Genomic DNA, 12,165 nt, shown 5'->3' on the forward strand with positions numbered 1-12,165 from the left:
TATATCGATTTCCATACTTGATCATTTATTCAGTTGGAGTTGTGTTTGAGGCATGTAGAAATGGCTTTTATTTTCGTGTAGCCCATGTTCTGCTGTTTAATTTGATGATAGCACTATAGTCTTTCATGATGAGTGCATTGTTTCACACTATTTCTTTGTATGAAGCACTCTCGGACTTAAGGGGTTAAGTCACATATACTCATGCTATGTCATTTTGTTCTAATAAAAAACAGCAGCAAGTAATCTTTTTCTGTGTTTGTAACAATTTAAATCAATTTAGTCCGTTTTAAACATTTGAATGCAGAATATTACCCCTTATCCTGTGTGTTAGTGTCAAAGTAATTCAATGTAAAACTAAGCAATTTTTTTTATGGCTGCAATAAATGTATAATCTGAGCATTCAAGGACCATGGTACACAAATTTATGATTTGTAATTTGTACTCTGCACTGGTTTTGTTTATATGTGAAGAGCTGGAGGCGCATTCCTTGCATGTGTTGGGCATTAAAGTCGTAACAAAGACTTGTCACTTGCTCCCAAAATACTTAAACTTGATATATTTGGTGTCACTGGAAACATTTGGGCCTTGAAACCTGAATTTGAAAGAAAATACTGAATAAGATATTGCCTTTAATACCATGATATAAATTTGTAAAGGTGTTGCAGTTGAAGTCTGTGTTTTTTCCCATGATTTGAACACAGAGGCCTTACTCAGGGAAGACATTTTGACACGTGCAAAGCTCAGGTGTAAAGTATAAAGTTAACGATGGCTGGATTCCATGTATCTGCTTCAGTTTCAAGGTTGTAATAATGTCCATGGTGGTTCTCTGTCACACTGTCTTACTGGGACACTTCAATACAACAGAGCTTTAAAATCACACCCACGGCTTTATCCTGGAAACTGCTTTTAGTGGAGAAAGATTTGTCTCAAAGACAGATTAAACACCTGTTGAAACAAAACCAACATCTGCAAATTGAAGCTTGAGGCTACGTTTGAATGTCATCATGTCAGAAACTATTAAAGGTTACAGTTTTACTGTTATTTCCCATCGTGTCATCAATTCAGAATCTGCAATACTGGACAAGTAGATCCAAGAATCTCTGATTATGGGTGAGTTGAAATAGGAAACAAATTGAAGTATTTATAAAAAGTCCACCCTTTGAGCTCAGATTAACAATGAAACTGATAATTGCAGAAGTCAACTAGTGATGTATTCTCAACCTGCATGTCACAATAACACAAAACAAATTATATGGAATGCTTTTTTTATATGAATTACTTCACAAACATTAAAAGAAAGTTATTTTTGTGAAACTTTCATAACTGATGAGCATGTATCACATGTACCACAAAAAAGAAAATATTGGTAGATCGCTTAATCTAAGTAGAAACATTTCTCTGGAATTTCAAACTGCTTCTTTAAATCTAACTAGGAAAACAACATTTTTTAATATGTGCATGTTTCTTCTTTCGTCAGAAGGCCCCTGATGATTTGAGATGGAATAACCCAGATATGCTTTTCTTTGCATAGCTTGGGTGATCTGCCCTGTAAGTACGCCTGTCATCGGCTTGTCTGCACTCATCAGAAACTTTAATTTTCTGGGTGAAGAGAATCAGCAGAGAGCATGTGGTCGCACGAGGCTTCGCTGCCCGCTCCAGCAGAGCCCCAGCTGGGGAGCACATTGGAGAGCAGCCCCCTTGGTCTGGCCTCCATATGCTGGGGTCTGGGGTCCAGGCTGTCGGCGTAGCTGCAGCACATGGAGGGCAGTTGGGGGTGTTCTTGGGGGGGCAGCGGCTCCACCAGCATTGTACCAGGAGGACAAGAGCTGAGCAGGACCCAGCAGGAGAGTGGGGGGCCTTTTCTAAAGACAGATCAACTGGAGCTCCTTTTCTCACACCCGGCTCACTTTGCTCTGCTCCGTATCTCCTCCTCACCCTCCCCTCCTCTCCTTGGCAGATTGATACACTGGCTGAAATGTGATTTTCTTGTGTGTCTCTTATGAAACTGCGTTCTCCCCCTCGCCTTCCCCTGCCCACCCACTCATCCCACTAACCTATTCTCCGACCGAATTGAATCGAGCCACGGCGCTTTGTTTTTCAATCATCTTGTCCACATCAAAGTCACTCATGAGAAGATGGTTAAAAGGAGGAAGGGGCCAGGGACGAGACAAATCTCTTTGGCTTTTCCCCCTCACACAATGCTTCTCATTTGAATTTCCCCATATATTGCTGATCACCAGTCTGAATGGTGCCCTTGATGAAGTGTTGTTTTTGTGGTTCCTCACATGAATTCCAAAGACCCCAGGGATACATTTTCCTCTTTTTGTCTTTGACTTCAAAGTTATCTGGAATGGGACGTGTTGGAATGGAGAACCCGAGGAGGTCACTAGGTCCAACGCTGGATGTTGTTTACCAAACTTCTCAGCGAGTCAAGGAGCATTCAAACTATGTGTTCGCCGCAGTGCATAACAAAAAAACATTCTTCAAGCATTGAGGTGTTTTCAGGGTTGAATTCATGTTCGCATGATTGATCTTTATGATGGGTTGCGCCCCACCGTGTATCCACACATAAAGGATCATCCAGCCTACATCTCTAGTTGTTGTTTTGCTGTCTGAGGTCATGATACGAGGTGAAAGTTGGGAAAAAAAATGCTGCAATTCTACATTGAATTAAACATTACATACATCCAGGGTAGCATTCACTGGTCTGATACTGCAAGTTAAAGCAAACCTATAAAAATAAGATAAACATGGTGAGCATGTTTCTGGTTTGCTAATAATATTCATCTTTCTTGACAGTTGTAGGAGATTTTGTCTGTATGCATAAAATATTACATTACATTAGATGTTTTACACTAAGGTATATAAAAAAAACCTAACGTGTAAAAATGTCTTCACGTTCAGAATCTGCAGGTTCCTCAAAAATTGAAAAGATTTGTGCCTTCACTCGGCTTGAAAAGTGTCAGTCTGCTGCCACCTGCTGCCAGATTTAGGAAGAACAACTGAAGCAGAAAATCACGAGGAAAACATCCATCCATCCATTATCTATACACCACTTAATCCTCATTAGGGTCGCGGGGGGGCTGGAGTCTATCCCAGCTGACTTAGGGTGAAGGCAGGGGACACCCTGGACAGGTCACCAGTCTATCACAGGGCTACACTTAGAGACAGACAACCAAGCACACTCACATTCACACCTACGGACAATTTAGAATCACCAATTAACCTCAACATGATTTTGTGTGGGAGGAAGCTGGAGAACCCGGAGAGAACCCACACTGCACGGGAACATGCAAACTCCACACAGAAGGATCCCGGGTGTCCTCACTGGGACGTGAACCGGCAACCTTCTTGCTGCGAGGCAACAGTGCTACCAACTGCGCCACCCTGCAGCCCATGAGGAAAACATTTGATTCTTTAATGATTTTATGATGTTTAATACATTTTATTTGTGGTTTTCAGTGTCACACAAGAACATTTATGCCATCAAGATGTATGAAAGATTAATTATATATGTTGCTATCCTGCTAGTGTAGAGTTTGTTTTTTTTTTTAAATATTATTTTAATGGTTTTTATTTAGTTTTACTTATTTATCATGTTGATTTTTTTGTTACATATTCTCTCTTTGTGTTTAACGTCTTTCCCTCTGTGCTGAAACACCTACGTGGGATCCATAAAGATTGAAATGTTGTTTTGTTGTTGCTGCGTGACTTCTTGAAATTCATTGATCCTAATTCATTTCAGACAGGACACCTCGTTAGATTTAACCATTTATTTTAGAATCACATGCAGTTTGTGTTTGGTGGTGACTCCACTCAGGTAATGCTCTGGAACAATCTGAGCAAACATGACACAGACAGTCCCTGAGATCACAACCCCCCCAGCAGAGCCTGAGATGTTTAAATGAAAGCAGTAAGAACACAAAAACAAGGAGACCAACTTAAATGGTCCTCATTTTACAAATCCAGTTTACATAGCTTTAAGGTTCTATTATGCACCGCCTGTGTTCTACAGTCACAGAAAATGTGAGAAACAACCAGAGTTATGATGTTGAACCTTTAAAAAGGAGGAGGCTGGGGGGGAGGAGGAGATTTGTGGATGTGTAGAGGCTGGTGTAGCAGCGTGGAGCAGGCAGAATGAATGAATAAATGAACACTGCCTCGGTTATAAAGCACACTAAGTGGGTGGGCTGGACTTAAGCAGTGAATGATTGGACAGAAAAGGGCCTTGTGACGCCCTGACACCGTGATTGTCTGAACTAATGCAAAAGTTCCACTAAAAATACTGATAACAGAAGTTAAGACATGTAGAGTGTAGCCTTCACTAACTCTCCATTTGTGCAATCTAGAGACAATCTACCTCAACTGAGTGTATCTTGGCAGCTGAGTGGTTACATACAGTGTCTGAGCTGCTCAAAAAAATACTTTTTCTTTTTTTTTTTTAAAGTAAAGCATTTATTTAATCTTGTAGAAACTACTTTGTTGCTGTTATTATGTGCTACTCCACAGCATCCTCTGAGATGCATTATCAGATAATTGCTAGTTAAGAATATAGCCTTTCATGTGCTCACATATCAACACAAATCTTTCTTCTAACAAAGAGGACATATAAAAAAAAAAACAACAACAGCCTAAATAAAGCTCTGCACAGGACAATGTGATGAGAACAAGGCTTAACTGTACGCCTAAGGTGGCAGACTTTTACTGCCTCACAATAAAAGTAGTGAATGTAACTTTACCTCATTAGGAACTGCAGTGCGTTTACTGAAATGGGGAACCATAATGTATTTTTAGACAAATGACTCAAGTGTGGACAGGGACTGTTGTTGCATGCAGTCGCCCAATCTTTCCCCTTATTTACTTTCTGCCCCTTCAGTATCAACTATATATATATATCCTAACCTTAACTGCACCTTAACTGGATTGTAGTTTTGTTTGCCTCCACAAGATGGCACAGTAGAGCAACGAATGGACAATGACTGAAGCCATATTCTAAGAACTTAAGAACTTCCTATCCATACTGGGTTTTCAAAGCAGACAAATTGTGTTCACATCTAAACTTAGTGGAAGCAAGGAAAGGACAGTAGCCCATTTTTTAGATTTGGAAAAACAGTTTTTTATTTTTCATTTTGTAAAAACAATATACAAATGAACCATCAGCACCATGTGACCGGTAGTGGCTGCAGCCATTCCTCCAGGTCATGTGCTAATTGGTATTATCTTGTATCCTGTGATCTTGTAATTGTAGGTGGAGCTGGTGACATGTTCTTTTGTCTGTGTGTATACAACCTGCTTGTGAACGCACTGATGTTTGAACCATGTAGACTCACTGGATGAATGGAAATGTTGGATATTTCAATTATTTTTTTTCAGTTTTCCTAAAATTATATCCTCATTGGTTTATTAAAAGCAATCTGCCTTCAGTCTATTTTTAATGTTGCAATGAAAGTAACAAAGGTCACACAAAAGGTGAAAAGACTGCCATGCAAAGTAGGGACACATACTTTCATGTAGGAACATGCAGACTGATCATTCAGGCAAGGTTAGTATTTGGCAGTGTCCTCATGTGATCTGACTTCAGTCACACTGCCAACTGGGAGAGGCTCTGAGCTAGATAGAAATCATTTGTCAGTGAGATGTCACAAACCTCACTGCTATCTTAGATCAGCTTCTGTATTGCCAGCTGCTGTGTGGAAAGAGGAGACAGCGGAGGGTATTGTAGCATGACTCTGCGTGGCGGCCTTCACGCGGGGGGCGCACATGTGGCGACAGGCCGATCTGGGGTGAAGAAACAAGTCAAACAGAAACACTGGCGAGGTTGATTCTGTCCAGCGATTTCTCAACAAGATGCTTGAAAAGTGCAAATTGAACGTACACTTGATGTGTCACTGGGAGGCTATTTAAGGTTAACCTGAGGTTTTCAACGTCTGATCAACGGATGATGATCATTCCACTAACAGAGTTTCCACTGTGTCGTCTGTCACTGAGGAATCTGTGTTGACTTTATCTTGGCAGAGCCCTTATTTTGTTAATTGACAGAAGAGTGTAACAGTGTTATTTTTAACCTTAAACTTGAACCTGAGACATTTTATCTCCATCGGTATCAGTCCATCATGAAGAGAAAATGTCACCATCAGGATATATTTAGAGACATTCACAGCATTAACTGTGTGTGCGTCAAACAACAAAAGACGCAGATCTGACAAAGTGGAAAAGACGCACAGTAATATTAATGGGGGTTGGGTCTGGGAGTGGTTTTACTGGAGATGTGGGCTGCAGGACCAGACTGGCACAGGACTGGTTGACAGGCAGTCATGTAGAACCCTGCGAAAGGACGCATTGTGGGAGGAAGTTCAGGTCAACGGGAACTCAAGTAAATCATCACCTGAGAGAGAGAGCCACACCTCGCACGGGAATTTACTCACCAAGAAATGGCACAGGAGTGAAAAAAAAGGTCATATTTATCATCCATGAAAAGTCCACGTACAGAGATGGCATTACATTTGCAAGTTTAGAATTTGTTTTAATGGGATGTTGACTTTTGGTCTGTCTGAGAGCCCGTGTTGTTTGGTCTGTCAGTAACGGAGAGGGCCTCTGGTAATCCACGGATTAGGGAGGTCTGGGAGTGGTGCCTGAAATGACTACTGTAAGTAAAGGAGTCGGCTGTGGTCGACCACATGTGCTACTGTTTAGACAGAATCCCCGGCACATGCTGTCATTTCCTTTTATCACTGATGCAGCTTTGCAGGTGTCCTGGTGACGAGTCAGATTTCATACCTGCTCGTCCCTCTGAGGCTGTTTGTTTATTTTTTCCATATAGAATTTATTCAGTGATCAGATCCCGGTAGCATGTTCTAAAACCCACCTAAAGAACTGCAGTTTGAACAAATTGAACTTTCATGGTTGGTTAAATATTCTACTATGCAGTACATGAGCACATATTTACATGAAACTGTCTGTTTGCTAAACTGTAACAGTTGTCCCACAAGAACTGGTGGCAAATTCCATCCATCCATCATCTATACACCGCTTCATCCTCACTAGGGTCTCAGGGGGCTGGAGTCTATCCCAGCCGACTTAGGGTGAAGGCAGGGGACACCCTGGACAGGTCACCAGTCTATCACAGGGCTACACAGACAATTTAGAATCACCAATTAACCTCAACATGTTTTTGGACTGTGTGGGAGGAGGCCGGAGAACCCACGCTGCACGGGGAGAACATGCAAACTCCACGCAGAAAGATCCCAGTCGTCCTCACCGGGACGTCAACCGGGAACCTTCTAACCTTCTGTGAGGCGACGGTGCTAACCACTGAGCCATCTTGCAGCTCTGGTGGCAAATTTCTTTTGCATGTTACAGTTTTTGACAGAAAATGAACTGTGTAATTTACTGCACAGCTCCGTTTTTTTAAATATAATATCTTCACAATGAATTATCAATAATATTTGCAGAATATTCCATATATCGCTGTTTGTCTGTTTTTGAGAATATAATAGGCAATATGTGTTTTTGAAGACTTTTGGACATGTCAAAATAGAAAACACATGTTTAAGTAATAAATCATTCAAAATAATTGGATCACAGGGTTCTGTGCATGCTGGTTCACTGTCACATGACTTACTGGGACATGTGGAGACGTCATGTGTGTTTCATACTGTAACAAGTCAAAATGTGAAACTCTAATACTCTACCAGGAGTCTAAAACCATCCAGCGAACTGTGCAGCGACAAAGAGAAGACTTTCAAGTATGAAGCTCAGAGAATGTCTGCAGATGGGCTTCACTCATCTCACTAACAAACATCAAAGTATCTTGTTGTTTTAGCCTCAACAGGTTTTGACTTTTTGTGAGCTCATCACACCCTCTCACATACACTAACTCACACCCTTCAGTCACTGCACACATGTCAGCAGGCAGCAGGAAGAAACGCAAAGGTGTTGAGCTGCATGATCTGTTAAGAGCGGTTGGTGTCTTGGACCAGTGCAGCTCTGTAGTCAACGTCTGTGCATAAGAGGTATTTGTGGTATGACTGCGGGGAAGTTTCTGATTGTGGCAAGTCCAAAAGTCATTGTTTTTTTTTGTTTTTTTTCTTTCAGCTGTTCATCATCACTGCAGGTAACTCGCCAAAAAACCTGTGCAGGCAGAACTATTCAGAAATGTAGCAATAATTCCACGTAAAAACTCTCACTTTCAAGGAAAAGCACTAATAAAACGTTTTATTATTGCAGCACTGATTAGTCACTTTAAACAACACTGTTAAATTCATCATGCTGCAAGTTTGTGAGAGAAACTTCTTTTTGAAAAATAGTGACAAGTGTGTCACAAAATAAAATGTTCTAGTACTAGTACTGCAGTACAAGTACTTGTTAGTTAGTTACTTTCCATCTCTGTCAGAAAACAGCAGAGGATGTGTTTTATTTTTTAAAAACCTCAAACAAGAACGGTAAGTATGTCACTGCATTAAATAAATGTGTTGCTGTGTACTTCCTGTAGGACATTTACCATCAATTTAAATGACTTATTATGTTGAGTGGAGGAATGTCTGTGAAGGTTCTCAGTCATCCAGGTCATGGTTATTATTGTAGATTAATCGTAGCAACTGGACTTGTTTGAGTTCCTTGAAGACGTTTCACCTCTCATCCAAGAGGCCTCATCAGTTCTGACTGACTCCTTTAGGATATCAGTATCTGGAACTCCCAACTAGTCAGTCAGAACTGATGAAGCTGATGAGAGGTGGAACGTCTTCAAGGAACTCAAACAAGTCCAGTTGCTACGATTAATCTATGAGAAAAAGTAACCGAGTACATTATCTCACGCATCATACTTAAGTACATTTCAAAGGCACAATAGATAATATAAAAAGTTTTAAAATACAACATATCATTAAAAATGTATCTGGTTGTTTGCAGGGCTGCAAGGTGGCTCGGTGGTTAGCATCGTTGCCTCACAGCAAGAAGGTCGGTGGTTCGCATCCCGGTGAGGATCTTTCTGTGTGGAGTTTGCATGTTCTCCCCGTGCAGCGTGGGTTCTCTCCGGGTTCTCCCGCTTCCTCCCACACAGTCCAAAAACATGTTGAGGTTAGTCTGTGATTCCAAATTGTCTGTAGGTGTGAATGTGAGTGTGCTTGGTTGTCTGTCTCTAAGTGTAGCCCTGTGATAGACTGGTGACCTGTCCAGGGTGTCAGCTGGGATAGACTCCAGCCCCCCCGCGACCCTAGTGAGGATTAAATGGTGTAAAGATGGATGGCTGTTAGCAACCTTTTTAACTTCTTACAGTCATCCTGCAAAAGCAGCTTGTAATCAGGGTCACATGTCAGGCGTCTATGAGTTGCTCCAGTTGTCTCACATTGTTTCAGTTCAGTAAATAATCACAGGAGCCAACATCTCAACAAAAATCAAAATTTAGCGAGGAAGGTGCCGCGATAGCTCACCTGGTTGAGCTGCAGTCCCATGTATAGGGGCTGAAGTCCCAGACGAAGCGGTTGTCAGTTCGAGTCCCGCTCATGAACCTTTGCTGCAAGTCCTTCCCCCGTTCTTCTCCCCTACTTGCTTGTCTCTCCCTTCACTGGACTATCAAATAAAGACAAAAAAAAAGTTTAGAGAGGAAGAAATCGAAAACTGATTTGAGCAGATTAGTTGTTTTCTCCTTTTCTTTTATATAAATCTTCCTTAGATTTATCTGTTGTCCCTGGATGCTAAACCTGCAGCTGCTACAACCACAAATGTGTCACTATTAATAATATAACAATGATGATAATATGTCAGTCTGAGGGACAAACCAGCACATTTACTTTAGTGTTTCAGCAACATTTTACTGTAAATACTAATGTGCTTTTACGTTCATGCAGGACTTTTACTTTTATTGAAGTATTTTTTTATATTCCTGCATTTCTGCCTTTACTTAAGCATCTAAATACAAGAAGAACAAGAACACAAGATCACTTCCCATCTTCAAGCGTTCAGCTAAGCAACTTTCAAGTTAATGTGATAATAGCACAAACACGTCCTAATTACAATTTTTCTAACATAATTGATCAGTTGTTTATATTCACAGCCTACGGCACAGGAGTATTGTTGCTGTTTTTTATCAACAAACATATGATCATGCTCATACACCAACAGAGAGAGTTTCTTTCTTATCAGTCCCTCCCCGCTTAGATTTGCATTCTTTAAATTGCTGTTTCACTTGTGAGTAAAAGCAACATCCTTTTGAGCAACAGAAACGGTGCGACATGTTTGTTACAACTCGTCACTGAGAAGAAATAAGAGGGAGCCTCAAGGACAAACTCATCCTTAAAAATATAAAAGTCACTTGGATTTTTATAGATGTGCTTTGAGGGCCTTAACTGATGCAGGAACAGAGAGAAAGAACACTACAGGATTTATAGAACTATGGTACTGTACTGAGAAAAGAGCAACATTTCTATCTTTAAATAACAGTAAAATAAAATGATGGGAACAGATTTTTAGATGCTCCTACAGTTGACTTCAGATTTTTGTTGTTGTTGTTGTTGTTCTGGGTCATAGTTGAAGGCTGTTTGAGGATATCTGTGAGCTGCAATTCTTCATTTCTCCTGTTGTGTGAATGTCTAAACCCGGCGCTCATGATCTCTGTTTTTGGCAGTTTTGCTGCATTCTTCTTCAGTTTCCGATAGTTTCAGCTGCACAGATTGTGTTTAGACTGGCGCCTCGCTTCGCTCGCATGACATCAGGAGGTAAATCTAGCTTTCGCTCTGAGCAACAGCACATCCAGTCTCCTTTTGTCATCGTTGAGAGGAGTCGAGACATGAATTTATCAGGGTTAACTGCTGCTCGTGTGTGAGCATTGATTGTTCGGGAAAAAGTAAAACAAGATACTGAACATGAAGAAAAACATCCTGCAACTGAATCCACAATTCTCACATTGGATCACATGCACGAGACAAACTGTCCTCTGTTACAAAAAATTCCGTCTACAATGCATGGTGGCCTGAAACTTTCCTCGCTTTTAGTTTGAACAGTGACTTTAACCAGCAGATAATGTGTTGACCCAATGATCCTGAATGTCTGAGGATCAAGTAGGTTTATATGTCATCAAAATTAAAAGAAGCTTTGTTTATCTGATGATTTTACTTATTCAAGCGCTTCACTATAGCCAAATCAAACTTAGAATCTGTTGACTGCAGGCCTATTGAAGATAAATGGGGGAAAGCACCTTCAGTATATGTTGCTGAGGCAGAGTTGGTGATTAATGAAATATTTTTATGACTGCGCCATTAAGACAACCACAAAACTTCATTTCTGCATCATGCCACCGTGACAGGTTTCATGATATAATAAAGTTTAAAGTATATTTTATAGAATAGAATAGAATAGAATAGAATAGAATAGAATAGAATAGAACTTTATTGATCCCTTTGGTGCAAACCTCAGGGAAATTGTTGTTCTGAGTAAGATTTTGACCCTAATTTTGCATTGTACTAAACTTTATTTTAAAAATAAATAAAAATACATGATCAAGACACTATCTTTGATTCTGTGTATCGGCCAATATTAGCTTAAGAAAGGCACTTGGTAGAATTCAAATCATGCCTTTACAAAAGCTCAAAGTGCCCTCCAATCCTCACCAGAGACGTACTTGTTTTTCCGCTGGTTGCTCACCTTTTGAGATCAGTGTTTCCCAGTTATCAGTGGAGGGGAGACAGACTGTCTGGTGAGAGCAGGTGATCATTATCTACTGTCCTCAGCGGACAGACAGGCCTGCTGTTCAGGCTTCACTGTATGTGGGTGGCATGCTGGGCTCTGATACCTGCACGCCTCATACTTGTCTGCCTGTAGCATATTAAGTGCTGGAAAAACCCAACCATCATGTGCCTTAGAGTTGAAACAATGTGCAAAGCTGTAATAAGAACAACAAAAAAGGGCACCTGTGTGTGGTACACTGTAAAAACTGATTGTCTTTAAAAAGTTTTTAACTGTATTTTTTTAAATTATTTTTTGTAACTTGTTGTTTCTTACATTACAGATAATAACTACTAAAATCACAAAAAATTATTTTACATGGTAACTGTAAAAAGAAAATTTAAAAAAAAGAAGAAGGCCGAAACTGCAAATATTGTCCACATCAAAAATTTGTATTTTTACAAATAGTAATTTGTTTATCTACAATGTTTGAACATAACATTCTAC

Source organism: Stegastes partitus, unplaced genomic scaffold (genome assembly GCF_000690725.1).
Source record: "Stegastes partitus isolate 25-593 unplaced genomic scaffold, Stegastes_partitus-1.0.2 Scaffold710, whole genome shotgun sequence".
Taxonomy (NCBI): Eukaryota; Metazoa; Chordata; class Actinopteri; family Pomacentridae; genus Stegastes; species Stegastes partitus.